General features: G+C 37.0%; 2 pseudogenes; one reads left to right on the top strand and one right to left on the bottom strand.

Moving 5' to 3' along the window:
• The first annotated feature begins 6,717 nt into the window (after positions 1 to 6,717).
• LOC139706160 (olfactory receptor 1f45-like) lies at positions 6,718 to 7,664 on the top strand (annotated as a pseudogene).
• A 2,226-nt stretch (positions 7,665 to 9,890) lies between these two features.
• On the bottom strand, positions 9,891 to 10,838 carry LOC139706159 (olfactory receptor 11A1-like; annotated as a pseudogene).
• Between the last annotated feature and the right edge of the window lie 7,672 nt (positions 10,839 to 18,510).

Raw genomic sequence — 18,510 nt, 5'->3', positions numbered from 1 at the left:
TGAGTTTTAAGTAATCTTTCCAATTTTACTCCCAAATCATCATCAATATTATGCTTCTGTTTAATTTGAGATTTTACTCCTTGACACCATCCACAGGCAATTTTCTCAATGGAAAATTCTTCCATATTTGCCACTAATGAGTAACTGTGGGAACTGGGTCTCAAAGGCCAAGAAAGACTCATTCTACAGTCAAACCCCTTCTGATCCCAAGAGAGACAAAGCTGGATAATGCTCAGTTTTCAAACTGCATCATCTCCACCTTCATACATGGTCTCAGCAACATAGGCAAATGGCCTGGCTTCTCGCCTGTTCCACTGGTCCACCAGCAGCACTGGATAAAATGAATATTTCTAAGGTCATCACTCATGAGGTGGAGATTTAGGGAAGCCAGTAGGTAAGTGTCAAATATGGTATTTGACAGAATAATGGACTCATATTTCATAATAGAACATAGAGAACATAGAAGGTGCAAGTGAAAGGACATTTTATTTATGTGTCTGTTTCCAAAGTAGTATGTAAGCCAGACCTGCTTTAAATATATATATATATATATATATATATATATATATATATATATATATATATATATATATATATATAAATTACATGGTAAAATTGCTCCTGTAGAAATATCTACTAGGAAGTTTTATATGTAGATACACATATAATATGTTCATATATATATATATATATATATATATATATATATATGCACATCTAGACATAAGGAAAGAAATTGGAATTAAAAACATAATGGGAGTTATTTGTTTATAGATATTTAAAGCATGAAACTAGATGACAGAGGTCTTTATTTGGTCTCTTAATAAGACAATGCAGTTGATTCTTCTCTATTTCGTCTTTTTTTGCATGTGTTTATGTGATGCTTGGGATGCATTATGCACCTCATACATAATGCATGTTATGCATTTTTTTAATTAAAAAGAGGAAGTAATTAAAAAGAAGAAGATAAACCAGCCAAGGAGATTGAAGAGGAATCATCAATGATATTAGTGGAAACCCATAAGAGTATTGTGTGTGTTCTGAAAATTACAAAGAAAGTGTTTGAAATGGGCTGGGGGTGAAGCTCAATGGTAGAGCACTTGTCCAACATGTATGAGGTGCATAATGCATCCCCAGCATCACACAAATCCATGCAAAAAAAAAAAAAAAAGATGAAATAGAGAAGAATCAACTGCATTAAGTCTTATTAAGAGACCAAATAAAGACTGACCATTGAATTTTGATATTAACAGAGTGATTTCAGGGAATGATAATTTCAAAAGTTTAACAGGGTTCATGAGAATATGGAAAATAAAACAATTGGAAAGTAATGAGTGCAGGAAATAATTAGGGTTTTGATGTATTTTTTTTAAGTCACAGAAAAGTGTAGCAACAGCTGTTGAGGTCTGGAGGATACCTCAGGTTTTTCAGATTGGTCCATCAGAGGATGAAATTTAAGAGATGGATGCATAGGATCTCACAACTCAGATGCTGAAATATTACTCAGCCTCAATACTGAACCACACCTGCCCTGAGATCCAATGTGAACAATATATGTTCTGTATGAATTAGCCAAAGGTGAACATAGAATTAGAGTATTCAAGCAAAATCATCAAGATGAGCCAATCTATAAAGAAATGTGAAAGCATGAGAGGGACAGAACTGTCTGGGCTGAAGGAAGTATTGTTCTTAAGAGATCAAAGAGTAAGACTTCATCTTGTGTGAGAAAAAGAAATCTTCCAATTCTCAATAAAATCGGAAGGAAAATAAAAAGAGATGGAAAAGAGTGATAAAGTTATGGTTGATAGAGTGCCCTACATTTTTTCTACATTTTTATTGATGTGTAGTGGTTGTACAAAATTATGGGGTGTGTTGCTACATATTTATGCATACACACAATATAACAATATAATTTGGCCAATATCAGAATGCCCTACATTCTTTTAAAGTTTTTTATTATAATTTGTTATATATGACAACAGGATAGAATACCCTACATTTTTAATTCAGCTCAGCTGACTAACCCCACCAGCATCACTGGATGTTAGAAACACAAATTCTCACATCTCACCTCAGGCCTACTAAAACACAGTCTCTAAGATGGAACCATATATCCTTGACTTAACTAGGTTTCCATGTGATTCTTAAATATGTAAAAGTTTTAGATGCTCTGCTCTTATATAGTCAAAAATGCCCTGGAAAAAGAGGGGAAAGACAATGTCCCTTTATCCTAAAGCACTTGTCCTTTGGAACACCTAAAGGTTGCTACAAACAAGGAGGCAATAAATATATAAATGGAAAAAGAATACTGTGTCTGTCATGAGATCCATCATAAGCCTTCAATCACAGATGCTTCATTTTAAAAGAATATGATAGTCACATCTTAATGAATCTTGTCTTCAGTTATAATTATTTCCAATTGTCATAACTTTACCTATTTATTTGCAGAGTATGATCTAAAGGACACTTTCTCTCCCACATATACATGTGAATTAGACAATCTCATTGTTAGAGAACAATGAACAGTAATGCTTGAGAGAAATTATGTGTTTAATTCTTTGACTGCTACTATAAATAACATTTAAAAATAAAATATGGTTCTGACTCTCAAGGAATTTATAATTTAATTGAGATGAGAAAATTTATGTCAGAGAAACTGGAAAGCTTATTCAGATAGTATCCAATTAAGGACTATGTCAGTCTACCTATATATTTAAGAAGACACGAGATAATGAAGGATAGAATATTCAAGGATAGCTTCATGGCGGGGAGGGAGGTAAAATTATAACTAGCCATGAATAATATTGGGTGAGATAGGAAAAACACTAAGAATAAAACTAGGGTTAAAGCCAACAGGAGTAAGTGTAAGAGGTTAGAAATTATAATATTAGTGGAACTATAGGTGATCAGCTAAAGAGAAAGGAAATTGGTGAAGAATGTGAAGTCTTGGTTGGTAGGTATGAGAACCATATGTAGAAGTTCTTGATGGGCACAGATGGGCACATATGGTCAATAAGAAATAAGAAGGCTAGAGGCATTTAAGCAATGAAAAATCAGGCAAAACATAGAAAGTTTTATAATTTCTGTGAAATGCTTGCAGCATGAATCATAGTAATTAGAAAATATGAAGTCAGGGGAGCCAGTTAAACTTCTAATGAAATAAGCTGGGAGTGAGTTCATGAGCCAAAGTTAGAAGGTTTACAAAAGGTGATAAAAGACTGAAGTGAAAAACATTTTTTAAGAAAAATATGCAAAACACTCAATTTGGACTTGAGAGAAATGAAAGAAATAGATAAACCAATGATTCCAACCCATGCTACTGGGACAATACCTGAAGAAAAGGAGTTTTATTCTTGAAATATTGAAATGGAAAGGAACTACTTGTGCAGTACATTGTACTGTCCTCTCCTGCCTTTCATCTCCATCAATTACCTTATATATTTTGTGACAAATACTTCCTGTCAAGCACAGGGAGTACCTTAGAGAGGAAAACTAAATGCACTTTCTGCCACAATGTACCTCAGTGCCTTGTGAAGGAAACTGATGTTAATTAAAAATCCTAAATGTTTAAAGAAAATAAGTATGACAGCATCCACTATATTACAACTTTGGTAATCTATAAAGGTATGATGTCAGGATATATAGGGTAGATGTGATGATCAAAAAATCAAAATTCTGTAACAAAGACACCAATTGAACTGAGATTGCAAGGATAAGTACTGTGGTTTGAATGTGATTTGTTACCTCTGAAAGTAATATTGCAGTTTAATTTTCATTGTGAGATATTAAGAGGGTAGAAATTAGTCTAAGTGTGATATTTAGAAATGGGCCTTTGGGAAGGTCTTTAGGACAAGATAAGGTCGTTAAGGTGCAGCTCCCATAATTGAATACTGGTGGCTTTATAAGAAAAGAACAGAAAACACAGACACTCTCTCTTGTTATGTGATGCTCTATACCACCTTAGGACTCCACCAGCAAGAAGGCTGCCAAGGGATGCGGTTGCTCAACCAGAACTGTAAGCCTCAATAAACCCCTTTTTTATAACTTTGTCTGTGTTGTTGTGTTATTAGAAACATAAAGCATACTAATATAGAAAATTGGTACTAATAAGGAAGGCTGTTGCTAGTAAAGAATACTTTAAAATGTGGAAGTTGCTTTGGAAATGGGTAATGGGCACAGGTGGGAAGAATTTGGAAGAGCAGGCTATAAAATGGATAAATTCTGATGAGGGTTTAGAAAAAGACATGAAGATTGGGAAGAGCTTGAACATTTTACAGGTGGGATAGGTGGTTATGATCAAAACACTGATGCAAATGAGTGGTTTTCTATTGGAAATTAAAGTAAAGGCCACACTTGCTACATACCACAGGGGTTTATGAAAGGTTTTAAAGTGATGAACTGGGATAGCTGGTGAAGAAAATATATAAACAACATTATAAAAATCCAGTCATGTTTTTTCTTGGTAACTTTTAACTGTATACAACAGGATTCAGCAGCAATAGTATGACCTGAAGGCAGACTCAGGCACATAATTAAATGGAAAGGAAAGCCAAAACCTAAGAAAAATTCAAAATCTGACCATGGAAAGAAAGAAGAAAAAACATGCAACCCAAGAGCTACTTTCTAAAGAAATTAGCATGGATAAAAGAGGGCCAAGTGCCAAAATCTTCAGGACAAGGGGAAAAGGCCTACAAGGCATCTCCCATCACAGGCCATCAGAGGTAGCAGAGCTCTTCATGGTCTCACTACCCAGGTCCAACTTGGAATTTGGCTCCCTGTTCTCTGGTGAAGCACACCACAGCCACAGCCATGGTTCTAGCAGGTTTGCCACAACAATGATGAGGTCATAGCCACTTCCACTGAGAGTTCAAAGGAAAGTCTAGGAGGCCAGACAGAGGCGTGATACAGGGGCAGAGCTGCACAGAACCCCCTGGGACAATGACTAATGAAGCTGTGGGAACAGAACCCCCAAGACCTCAGAACTGTAGCCTGAGAGAACTGCAATCATGAGGTTCCAAACCAAAAGTGCTAAAGTATGGGATAAGCCCAACAAAGCCATGGAGGTGGGGCTTCTTGAGGTCTTGTGAGGCCCAGCCCTAGTCCCACTGTGTGCAAGATGCCAGAAATGGCACTTTAAGAGTGAATGTCTATCTTCCTGGGTTTTGAACTAATTTGGGGTTGGTTACTCCTTATACTTACCTATTCTTCCATTTTGGAATGGAATGTTTTCCCTATGCCCATTACTGAATATTGGAAGTAAATAACTTGTTTTGATTTTATAAACTCATAGTTGGTAGAAGTTAGCCATAGTATCAAATGAGACCCTAGACTTTGAAGTTTTGAATTAATTCTAGAAGGAGTTAAAGACTTTGGACTGTTTGGATGGAATAATTGTATTTTTGTATGAGAGAATGAGTCTAGGGGAACAGGATGGAATACTATGGTTTGAATATGGTTTGCCACCACCCAAACTCCAAAGAACAATTCATTTAAGATATGAATTCTCAGTGCGAGGTAGTAAGAGAGTGGAAACTTGACCTGACTATGGTGTATAGGGGTGGGACTTTGGGAGGTCCTTAGGATTAGAAAAGGTCATTAAGGTAGAGCCCCTATGATTGAATACTGTTGGTATTATACAAAGAAAGAGAATAGAAAACACACACATACATACACACACACACACACACACACACACACAGGTCTTTCTATAAGATGCTCTGCACAAACTTGGGGCACTGCCAGAAAAACCAGACACAGCCCCTCAGACTTGGCCCAGAACTTTCAGCCAAAATAATCCTTTTTTAAATAACTTACTCAGTCTAAGGTATTGTGTTATTACCAACAGAAGACAAATAAATATAATGAGTAGAAGCTAAGAGTGGAGGGAAGCAAAAGGTATGCTTGAGGGAGTGCAGCACAGCCACTGTGGCTACAGAACAGAAAATGGGTGGACTGCAGTGCAATGTACCTCAAAACCAGATACATTGAGGAGGACTGGGAATAAAGTGCAAAGATAGATCCTTTGTTCAGTGTACAAGGCCTTGGATTTGATCCTCAGTACTACTAAAAAAATTAAATAAAAGCCACTGAGATTTGTAAGACATGATAAAGATTGTGCATTTTTCATAAAAGCAATGGTTCTGTGGTTGCCTACCTAAACAAAATAACATAGTTGTATTTTCTTTTTTGAAAAGATGATTCTGTCTGCATTGTGAACAACACATTAGATGGGGAAAGAATGAGCATGGTACACCAGATGGAAGGCTGGTAATATTCTAGTCAATCAACCAAAGCATGAACCAGAATAGTTACCATGTAGATAGGAACATTTATTGAGCTGCAACTATGTGCCAAGCACTGAGCTAAATATAGAGATGCAGCTTTTGCCTTCAAAGAAATCATGGTCAAAACCAGAATCACAAACAAGTGGTTACAATATCACATAATACAAAGTTTAATCCACACAGAACTTGTACACTTATAGAATGCTAGGGAAACTCTGTTCCCCTCACTCCATTGTCTTTGTGCCTCCTCAGTTGGTTGTCCTTTCTGAATTCCAACTCTTGTCTCTCCCATTGATATTTTAGTTTTCAAGCCTCAGTTGGAGTAAGAGAGACACATTGACAGAAGACAGAATCCAGGTTACTGCACATTTGTGTCTGCAAGGAGTGGATCCTCTTCACACCAAATCCTTCTTGAAGCACAATAAGGGCCAGAATGAACTGCAGCAAGACTCCTGACTTTGTCCTCTCAGGGATGTCCAGTGATCCGGAAAACCAGCAGTTCCTCTTTTGTCTCCTTATGGCTCTCTATTTGTTGGGCCTCCTTGGGAACTCACTCCTTCTGCTGGCCATTGGCACTGACATTCACCTCCACACTCCCATGTACTTCTTCCTCAGCCAGCTCTCCCTGGTGTATCTCTGCTTCACCACTACCATAGCCCCTAAAATGCTAGAGGATTTGTGGACCCACAATGGATCCATCTCTTTCTCTGGGTGTCTGACCCAATTATACTTCTTTGCTGTTTTTGCTGACATGGACAACCTACTCTTAGCGATCATGGCCATTGACCGCTATGATGCTGTTCGCTATCCACTGCATTACCCACTTGTCATGAGACCTTCCAGATGTGGGGTGCTTGTAGGAATATCATGGGGGGTAGCCCACTTGGTCTCTCTAGTCCATATCTTGTTGCTATCCCAGCTATCTTTCCATGTTAATCAAGAGATTCTTCACTTTTTTTGTGTGATTTTGGCCCTCTCTTATGGCTTTCTTGCTCTGATGCCCAACTCAATGAGGACCTGACAATGGCTCTGACTGCGGTTTTGGGAATCAGTGCTCTCTTCTGTGTTATAAGTTCCTATGCCCATATTTTCCATGCTGTGGCCAGAGTTCCATCAGCACAGGGGAAAAGGAAAGCTCTGGCTACATGCAGCTCCCACCTCTCCATGATCATCCTCTTCTACAGCACAGTATTTGCCACCTACCTGAAGCCCCCATCAACTTCTCACTCCTCTGGGGAGCTGGTTGCTGCTGTCATGTATACCCTGGTAACTCCCACTCTAAACCCTTTCATTTATAGTCTGAGAAATAAGGATGTAAAGAGTTCATTGAAAAGGATCCTGGGCATGGAGAGTTCTAAGGATTATGGATCATCCCAATAACCATGCACTTTTAGAAAAATTACTCCCTATTTCACTACCACAGTAACAAAGAGAGTTGGTCAAAATCATGGCTGTGCTAGAGCATTATATGATCCACTGAAAATAATACTGGATTGAATTGGCTGTTCGTTAAATAGCTTTTGATTATACATCCACATCACTACAACATTTGATAACAACCATGAGCATTTCTCTCTGGGGTTTAATATTGAAGATCCTCCCCATCACCTTGCTATAGTCAAAGTCATATTTGCTGTCATCAAAAAAGATAATTGATGTCATCAGTACCATCATCAATAATAAGAGAAAGGAAACTGGGCCAATGCAGTTTTCCCCCTTTAGTCCTCCCTTTTCAGAATGTTTTATATATCCATGTGTTTATGCAATGTTTGAGACTTTCTGATTAGTTTCTGATTCTGTGGCTGAGAATTGGAAGACAGCTAAAAGCAGAAGGACTTTTTTGAAAACACTTCTTTTTTTGTAATAGAATAAATGAATATTTCTTACATATGTTTGTGTTTTTTAAGTTTTAAGTGAAAACAATAAAATAGTTCATTGCTCTATGAATGAACTGATCTTTCAAATACAGACTGACAATGGGTGAGGTGGGTGATATCTTTGCATTATAAAAACAGTACACACTATTTTTTTAGTCATTATTATGTTTTTGGCCTGTGTTCCTTTATACACCATATACGTTATATCAAAAAGCAGACTATGTGCTCTGTTAATTTGTATCATCCACTGTATTTCATGTTATTGTACATTATGAATTATGTGATCAGTTGAAACACTTAATGATTAATTCTATGTGGGTGAATAACTTGATACAGGGGTATATATAACTTTGCCTTAAGAAGAATATTTCTGAAGTTCTCAGACTGCATTCTCTTTTTCACGTTCACATCTTAGTCTAGACTTTCTTCCTGGGCCATCTAGAAGCTAATGCCTTCTTTTCAATTCTAATCTAATGACTTGCCAGAGCAGGTGTTCAAAAATTATTTTCAAGCAAATAATGATTGAATGGATAATCCAAGCTGATATATCCTCTGGCTAATTTTAAGAAATTATTTAAAGATCAATGGAGAAATTTGAATATGTCTTGTGTATTAGATGATATTAAGGAAATATTGATAATTTTGTTAAGTACTCTAATGGCCTGGTGGGCATGGATTTTTAATGTCTGTATCAGGAAAGGAATATATATACTAAATACATGTGGAATATATATGTGCACAACATATTTACCCAGCATCTGGAATTTGTTTCTTTCCTTCCCATTGATAAGACAAAATGTATTACTTTACTTCTACTTTTATTTGTGTGGTGCTATTTTCTAGCAAAACAAACAAGCAAAAAGGAGCTGTAGGGAATTCAAACAAAATTAGCCAAATGTTTATGTTGAAGCCAGATAGCAAATTGGGACTCATTGTGCCATTCTCTCTATTTTTGTATACATTTTAAATCTTCTACGATTAAAAAATTTAAAAATAAATAAGTAAAATGAATTCATCTTTAAATATTTTTGAATATACGTATCCTTAGACCTAGCAATTTATGTCCAAAAACATTTATTATAGAAAAACCTGAATGTTCACAATGTACACATAATAAAAGAACTAATTACAACTAAAACATTCCTCCCAATAGAAGATTGTTTAAGCAAATTATGGTTAGCCATACAATGAAGCCCCAAAGAATGAAGTAGATATTTTTTAATATAGGAAGTTGTTCATGACATATTGCTCAATGGAAAACCAGATTTCAAGCTCTATGATACATAAATAAATAGAAAGAAATTTTGAAATATCATCTAGCAATAATATAGTTAATATTTCTAAATTTGTTTTGATATTACTGTTTTGCTTCTCTATTTTCATTTTTCTTGTTATTATTTTACCTATATATATTTATGGGGTACAATGTGATAATCCAATTCATATATTCATATTCAATACATATATAGCATATACTATGGGTAATGATCAAATCAGGGTAATATTTATGGCATATTTAATAAAAAACTAAAAGAAGTTTAAATAAGTTTTTAAACTAACATTTGAAAAGTACTGCTCTGCATCTTCTTTTTTGGTGTATTTTGGTTTAACTACAGGAGAGCCAAAGGGGAAGGTTGGAATAGAACAGTTATTCCTTTCCAGCCAATTCTGGAGACTTCTCAGTGGAGACGTCCAAAGTCCAAAATAAAATCTTCACTACCCTCTTTCTTCAACCAACTGTTTCCATTTTTTTAACTTGAAGAAGCCTTTGTAGTGCCTGATGAACCTCCTTGTTCCTGAGGATGTAGATGACAGGATTGAAGATGGGAGTGACCACAGTATAGAGCAAGGCAAAGACCTTGGAGAGGAGCTGGGAGTGGACAGCCAAGGGCGCGATATACAAGACCATGAGAGTTCCATAGAAGGTGGACACTATAGCAGGGTGGGAGGAGCATGTGGAAAAAGCCTTTCTCCTGCTGGCCACAGCAGGAACTCTCAGCACAGTCACCACAATGTGAGCATAGGATGTCAGAATCAGTCCAAATGGAACAGTGAGGAAGACTACAGAGAGAACAAACGTTGTCACCTGGGCTACTCTGGGATATGAGCAAGCCAGGACCACCAAAGGCATGAAGTCACAGTAAAAATGATTGATGCTCTTGGAGCCACAGAACCTCAGCTGGGCCATCAGGACCACAACCAATCCATCTACCATGAAGCCAGACAGCCAGGCTGTGACCACCAGCCCCATGCACCATCTAGGCCCAATCAGGAGTGGATAGCGGAGTGGGTATCAGATTGCCAAGAAGTGATCATATGCCATAACAGCCAGTAGGAAGCATTCTGCTGTGGCTAGAGAACCAAAGATGAAGAACTGGATCAAGCAATCAGTCACAGAGATGGCTGCCTCCTGCAGGAAGCCATCCAGCATTTTCGGCACCACTGTGGATGTATAGAGGATCTCCAGGAAGGACAGATTAGCCAGAAAGAAGTACATGGGCGTGTGCAGCCTCTGGGAGCTAATCACCACCACAATGATCAGCATATTCCCTATGACAATGAAGGCGTAGACAACAGTGAACACAATAAAGAAAAGGAAACGCAGCTCAGGGATGTCCTAGAAGCCAAGGAGGACAAATTCAGCAATAGTTTGGTTTTCTAAGGAGGCAATTTCCATGTGGATCATCCAGGTTTCTATTTGGCAGTAATTGGAGAAATTTTAGTGCATCTCTAGGAGAAATTGTTGTGCATCTCTATTTCTTCTATAACAAACGTAAGATTCATAGGACTAAAACAAAAAGGATGAAAATGAGTCTTCAAATGAGAATTACTTTGAAAAAGTCTTTGTCTATTCCCTGTTCAGTTCTTACTCATTCTCCAGATCTCTTTCTTCTCTGCCTTCCTTAATTGTGCCTGTTCAAGGTTCAAGAGAATTTAACACAATTTTAGTCTTTCAAGACCCTTTGACCTACTAATTCCACCTGCTACTATACAGTAAATTCTAGCAGCCAAATCTGTATAATCAGTCATGGTTTCATTCATCTGCCCCAGTGTAATTTCCTCCAAATGTCTGGTAGACATATTCCCCAACAACAGACCCTTTTATCCTCCACAGCTATAGCCAGCATTTTTATGAGTGGCTTTCAAGTTCTATGTGAATCCCATGGTCACTGCCTCATAGTCATCTTTAGTTCAACACCCTTTTTTTCTTCTCCTTCTCCAATCAGTGAAATTTCATCAACTATTCCCTGGGAAATTTATATATATTTCTCCCTCTCTTCCTACTCTTAAGGGAGGCTGATGATCTACTGTGTAGTCATCTAGTCTCTGTTTATGACTCTCTCTTACCAAAATAACTTTCTTGAGCTACTAGCTTCATTCTTTCAATACTGTGCAAGAGTTAATAGTAAAAATGTGATAGATGATTATGAGAGGGAAGTATGGGTGCAGAGAGAAAACAAACCCAGACCAAGGCTGTGGGGCAAAGGGTATAGAAATCAAGGTCAGGGAAGGCTTCCCGAAGAATGCAACTTATAGGGTGTTTTGAATCCAGGTAAGAGAGAACCAGGCAAAAGGTAGGGAACTGGGCAAGATACCCCTAGTAGGAGAGCATATATGAAAGTCAGGAGGCATAATTGAGCATGGCATTTTTTAAGATATTAAAAATTAATCTGTGTACCATTAGAGCGGATTTTTGGATACTATCCAAGATGATGTGTGCTTTTTACTAAAGACAATGAAAATATGTTGTATAATTCAGAGCATAGGAGAATAATATAGGAAAAAATAGAGCTAATCATATATGTTCACATATATAAAATTTAAGTGTTGATTTCTGTATTATGAGATTCATAAACATATTATATTTATCATCATATAAAATGTAAGTTCTTTAATGCAAACAACATAGAATGGCAATTACCTAAGAGGTGGGAAAATGAATGACTCAGGGCCAAAGGCATTGGGAGACTTCTCACTGCATGTTATTTTAAGGCAAGGAATCCCATTTTCCACTCCCCTGCTCACTTTTAAATTCTCAAAGACCAGCTTAAATTTCATCTCCCCAAGAAGCCTCCTTCACTAAAGGAGCCCTTTATTTCTTGAGTAATCAAGTACTAAGTATCTTGTCTGTAGAAGATATTACACTAGTTTCCAAGGATACCAGGTCAAATAAATGAGTCCATGATCTTAAGAAGTTTATAATCTTATGTAACATCATCAGATAATGGCAATACACTGAAAGAAAGTTAGGGAATTCAACCCGAAAGAAATCTTCCGGGAGGAAGTGAAGCTAGACTAACTCTCCATTACTCTGGAAAATGGAAATAATGGAGATGAGAGCATTCCAGGTAAAAAGAAAACCATGAGTAGGCACTGAGGCCAAAAAAAGCAGAAAGTGAAGAGGAAAAGAGGTGTGGGAGGGTTAAGTATCCAGTATTAATTAAACTTGTCTCTGAGGGAGCATTAGGATGCAGGTGAATAACAAGAGAGAAGGGCCAGCATCAGCAGCTCTATCCTAGAGGCAACAAGGTACACCTGAAGGCTTTTAAACAGTAGAGTGGAATGGCTCAGCCTATATTTAGATCAGAGGCTAAATCCCAGGTAGCAAGAAGGAAAGAAAAGATGTCCCCATCCAACTGATACTTGGTGTGAAATGCATGTTGCCTTGAATTCTTCATTCATTATTTTATTGTATGCACTTTTCTTTCCCAAAATATTACAAATTTATTTAGGATAGGAACTAGAATTTTGTATCTATTACAGTATGCAACAAGTAGAAAGTTCTTTACTTTATAGACCATAAAATCCACAGATTCTGTTACCATTCTCCAACTCTTACCTCTAAGAAGCTATTCCCTTACCCTCTGTTCCCATTTTAATTTCCTTGTGATATGAATTTAGCACTACTCTGGGATCTCCTTTGACTCCTAGATTATTTTATCTGGTCCACATCCAATCTGCCATTTGGGTTATTTATGCATTATCCTTCACAGAAGAGAAGTGAGTATACAAATCAGGCTAGAACACTTTCAGCAATAAAAAGCTCACCACCACCACTCCCCCAGTGTCATCATGGATCACACCGACTTTTGGCAAGTTGTTTCTAAAGTGAGCCAGGTTTTGCTTTCCTAGAGTTTCCTCTCATTTATGCTCTAGTTCATAAAGAAAATTCATTTTTTGTGACAGCCCTTTAGTTCCATGAAATTTGTAAGAGGTGGGATAGAAGAAAGGGTAGTAAGGACAAATGAAAATTTCACAATTATTTTTTGTAAATCTGACCTGTGCCTATTCCAATCTACTTGATGACTTTGCTCAAAAGAATCCTTTATCATCACTCTCATTCCAATCATTCTGGACAGTCTATTTCAAGAAATGCAGAATTAGGACAATAGCAAGTTGGGAAATAAAAATAAGACATTTCATTAACTTCTAAATGCAAAAGTAAAGAGAGTAGGAAATTGAAGTCATCTATCCAGGATGACAATCCATAGGACATCACAAAGACTACAGTCTTGAATATCTTACCCTTCAACCAATATCAAAAGAGAAAAATTTGTAATATCTCCAGGCACCACTTACCTTCATAAGCCATTGAATAAGGTTAAACAATAATGATTTGTTGTTAAAAAAAAACAGCTTAAAGGAATAAAAGTAAAGAAAAAACTTGAAATATAAATTTTATGGACAGTGTGTTAGTCATGGCTGGGATCAAAATACCTTAAAAGAACAACTTAGAGGGTGAAAAATTTATTTGGGGCTCATGATTGCAGAACAATGATCAGTTAGTTCCATTGTTCTGGGCAGAACACTATGGCAGAAGGGTGTAGCAGAGGAAAGTTTCCCAGCTGAAGGAAGCCAGGGGGGCTGGGGGGAGCGAGCAAGCTTGAGTGTACAGGGACAAAATAAATACCTCACTTCTTTTTTTTTTCCCCCTGTTGCTGTGGGTATATACGTGATTGCATTACCAATGTAATTCTGCAACCTGTACACTCAGAAAAATGAGAAATTATATCCAATCTGATTCAAATGTATGATATGTCAAGATCATTGTACTGTCATGTGTAACTAATTAAAACAAATTAAAAAATAAAGAAAAAAATTAAAATCTCAAAGGCATGCCCCAGTGACCTTCTTTCTCTAGCCACACTCCACTTGCCTACAGTTACCACCCAGTAAAGTAGTCTTTACAAACGGATTAATCCACTGAACTAGGTTATAAGCTTCATAATCTAATAATTTCACCTCTGAACATTCCTACATTCCACACATAACCTTTCAGAGGACACCTCACATCCAAACTATTATAGACAACTTAGGGTATGAAGAAATTTTTCAAATGAGGCCAAAGTAGTAAAACCCACTTGCACAAGAGCTAGTCATCCTCAAACAAACAAACAAACAAACAAACAAATCCTTATACTTTCTATCTCCAAATTGGAAGCCTAATTCAAATGTGTGTGTGTGTGTGTGTGTGTGTGTGTGTGTGTGTGTGTATGTTCATAGTCTGCGAACAATGTATATGGATATATGGCTGTATTCATCTCCATAGCTATATTGTTCTTTGAAGTGTGTAAAAGTTCCTCCATATGAATATTATTTTCATGTAAGAAACAAGCATCATCCTGAATTTTTAGAACACCAAATTTCCAGCCCTATTGTTCAAAGTGTTGGGAGTGGAGAGGAGGACAAAGTAGAAGGTAGTGAGATGTGAGGACTATAAAGAAACGGGAAACACATAGCAACAGCAGGGTGGATGAAAGGCCTTTGTTCCTTAAAAACAGAATGGGGTCAAGCAATAGCAGAAGCTACTGAGTTGTGAAATGCCAAGGAATGAAGCTGAACTTGAAAAATTCAAAACATGCAGGAAAAGTTTGAAATCTAGGTGAATTTTAATGGGTGGAATGGTGGCATACACCTGTAATCCCAGCAACTTGGGAGGCTGAGACAGGAGGATCACAAATTTGAGGCCAGCCTCAGTGATTTAGCAAGGCCCTAAGCAATTTAGCAAGAACCTGTCTCAAAATAAAAAGGGCTGGGAATGTGATTCGGGTTCAATCCCAGTAACCTTCCCCCCCCCAAAAAAAAAAATTATTTCATCACAATAACTGGTAAGAAAATGAGAATAGTGCAAAATATCTGTCTATTCCAATTGTAAACAAGCCTAGATAAATCCACAGCCCTCATCCAACCCAGATTTCAAGAGCCTTCAGTTAAAACTATCACTATTTCTGGAAGAGAAATTTAAATAATATTCCAGAAAAACATATTTAAAGAAATATATACCAAACTATACATTTCAATTTATCTTCAGGAAATTAAAAAAACAAAAACAAAAACAAAAACAAAAAAACCCCACTTATTCTCATGTAATTTTTCAATGTCTGTTGAACATGTTTTTATAAACAGAAACAAACATTAAATAAACTTTAATTTAGTTTGATTTTTTTAAATCTTTTGATTCTTTAGTTCTCTTTGGCAAATAATATAGCAAAAATACATGTTAATGGCTTTAAAAGAAAACTTTATCATTTTAAGAACAACCCAATTTTTTTCATGCTATGAAGAAGGACAAATTTCCACCACGAAAAAAAAAAAAAAAAAAAAATTGGTGTGAGAGGGCCCTGCCTCTTTCTACACCACAGCACACCAACTGGGGGTTGGAGAACATGCATAGCTATAATTTCCTTCTCCAGGAGAAAGAAGGGGTAGGGAGTAAGCTAGTGCAGCCAGAAGGATTACACATCAACTTTTGAACTCCAATGAAGGAAATACCAACATTAGGATTCTGAAGAAAGACTGTGGGATTTCATAAAATGATTCTTTAAATAGAGATATTTGGACTCAAAATTAATCAAAATTTGTTACTATTTAGAAGAGAAATGGCTATAAAGACCAACCATTTAACTTTCTTAAAGGATCTATGTATTCAAAAATAGGATGCTCACCTGAAATAGCATCCCTGCTCTCTAAAGACAAGACTGTGCAGAGGAGACGACCTGCTAAGATTGGCTAAGACTTCAGAATGGTGGAGTTACTTACTTTCAGCTCCCTCCCTTTTTGAGTTCAAACTGAAATAATTCAGGATAAATATTACCCTTGTGACCCTCCACCCCTGAGCCATTCTCTTCTCCAGCCTCCATCCCCTTTTCTAGCTCCCAAACTACTTTGTCCTTTGGAAGCCCTTGCTTTTATCACCAGGGAGGGCTGGCAATTGCTGAGAAGGGAGAGGCCCCTGAGAACCAATTACGCTTTACTAGACAGTAGCTTTAAATAAAGATGTAACAGCCCCTAAGGTTCTTGTTTTGTTTTGGGAGAGGTTCCTAAACTGTTGACTTGACCAAAAATGAAGCAGAAACTGAAAGAGACATGTGGCAATCTCCCTTTCCATCCCCTTGGGGAAAAATGCTGTCAACCTCTCCAGGCATCTTTTCCCCTGATTCTCAAACTCTTCCCCATCCCTCGCCTCTGAATATCTCTAATTTCCCTGCAGCATCCCTAAATGCTCACCACCAGTAGCAGTCCTCCCAGAGGCCTGATTTCAACTCTCATTCCAGCCCAGGCCCTCTCAGCACCTCAGGCTACTATTTCAATAGATCTCACCTTTGGTCGGGGTGTTCTATACAGATCATCAAAACCCCACCAATGGCCATTTTAAGGAGAAGGAAGAGGTCTGATGTTTCAAAGTCCAGTTCAATAGTTATGTGATGTTTCAATATCCTCCAAGCCCTCATGTTTGTCTGACAGCTCATCTTCCCCTGCTCCCTCTTTGAACCTTCCACAGAAGTCGGCTAATCTTTTCACTCGCATCGGCAGGAGTATTTTCCAGGCATTTCTGGGTTACTTATAAAACCCAGACTCTTACTCAGACCTGCTTTTCTTGGCCAACAGACCAAAAGAGAAAATTTACTTCTTGAAACTCCTTAGTCTACTCTCTGTGGCTCACAGTAAATTCCACCTAACTTCATTTTGGGCCTCCTCTTAACCATTGGTTCATTAAATTGTAACATATGATAAATGGAAACACGAAATCCATGTGTCCTGAAAAAAAAAACAAACAAACAAACAAAAAAAAACTTGTGGATAGGGAATGGATTTCTTTTAGTCATACTAAGTTACTATAATTTAATTGACAAATAAAAATGTATACATTTATGGTGTAAAGCATGACATTTTGATATAGGTACTTAATGTGAAATAGCTAAATCAAGCTAACTAATATATACATTAATTCACATACTTATCATTTTTGAGGACACTTAAAATCTCTTTTAGCAATTTTCAAGTGTATAATACATTGCTATTAATTATAGATGCTCTATTGGACATTCGATTTTTTTCATTTATTCACCCTAACTAAAACTTTATACTCTCTTACAATATCTCCAACTTGTCCCCTTTACTGTTCGTAGCCCCTGATAACCATTATTCTGTTCTCAGCTTCTATGAGTTTAAACCTTTTTGTTTCCACACATAAGTGAGATCATGTGGTGTTTGTCTTTCTGTGCCTGTCTTATTTCAATGGACATGATTTCCTCCAGATTTATCCATGTTGCCACAATTGACAAGATCTTTTTCAAGACTATGTAGTTTTTCATTGTGTATGAATACCACATTTTCTTTGTTCATTCATCTTTCATGGGCACTTAATTGATCTCATATCTTTGCTATTATGAATAGTGCTGCAATGATAATGGGCATTCAGATATCTGTTCAAGATATTGATTTCATTTTCTTTGAATACACACACAGACAAGGGATTTCAGAATCATATGATAGTTCTATTTTTTTTTCAGGGATCATTATGCTGTTTTCCATAATGACAGTACTAATTTACATTCATACCAACAGTATACATGAGTTTTCTTTTCTCCACATCCCCACCAGCACTTGTTATCTGTTAGAGTCTGTAAACAAGTCAGGATGGCACCTGGTATTTTGCCAGGGGGAGTGGTTTGTGAGGTGGTGCCAGGGAGCCATTAAGTGTGGAGATTCCTTATTGGTTGACTGCTGTATCTAGTTTATGTTAATTAAGATAAGCTGTGTGGAATGTATAAATACCACTCCTGTCCTACAATAAATGGTTCCTACTCCTGCTGTATCAACCTACACAAGTTGTTTGTCACCCCCGGGTTATTTTGCTGCAGCCGGACTGCAGCAGTTATCTTTTTGATAATAGCCATTCTAGCAAGTATAAGATGATATCTCATTGTGGCTTCAATTTGCATTTCTCTGATGATTAATGGTGTTGATCATTTTTTCATATATCTGATGGCCGTTTCTATGTTTTATTTTAAGAAATGTCTATTCAGGTCTTGTGCCCATTTTCTAATTGAGTTATTTTTTATCTT

Source organism: Marmota flaviventris, chromosome 6 (genome assembly GCF_047511675.1).
Source record: "Marmota flaviventris isolate mMarFla1 chromosome 6, mMarFla1.hap1, whole genome shotgun sequence".
Classification (NCBI taxonomy): domain Eukaryota; kingdom Metazoa; phylum Chordata; class Mammalia; order Rodentia; family Sciuridae; genus Marmota; species Marmota flaviventris.
This window is presented reverse-complemented; position numbering and strand designations above follow the sequence as displayed.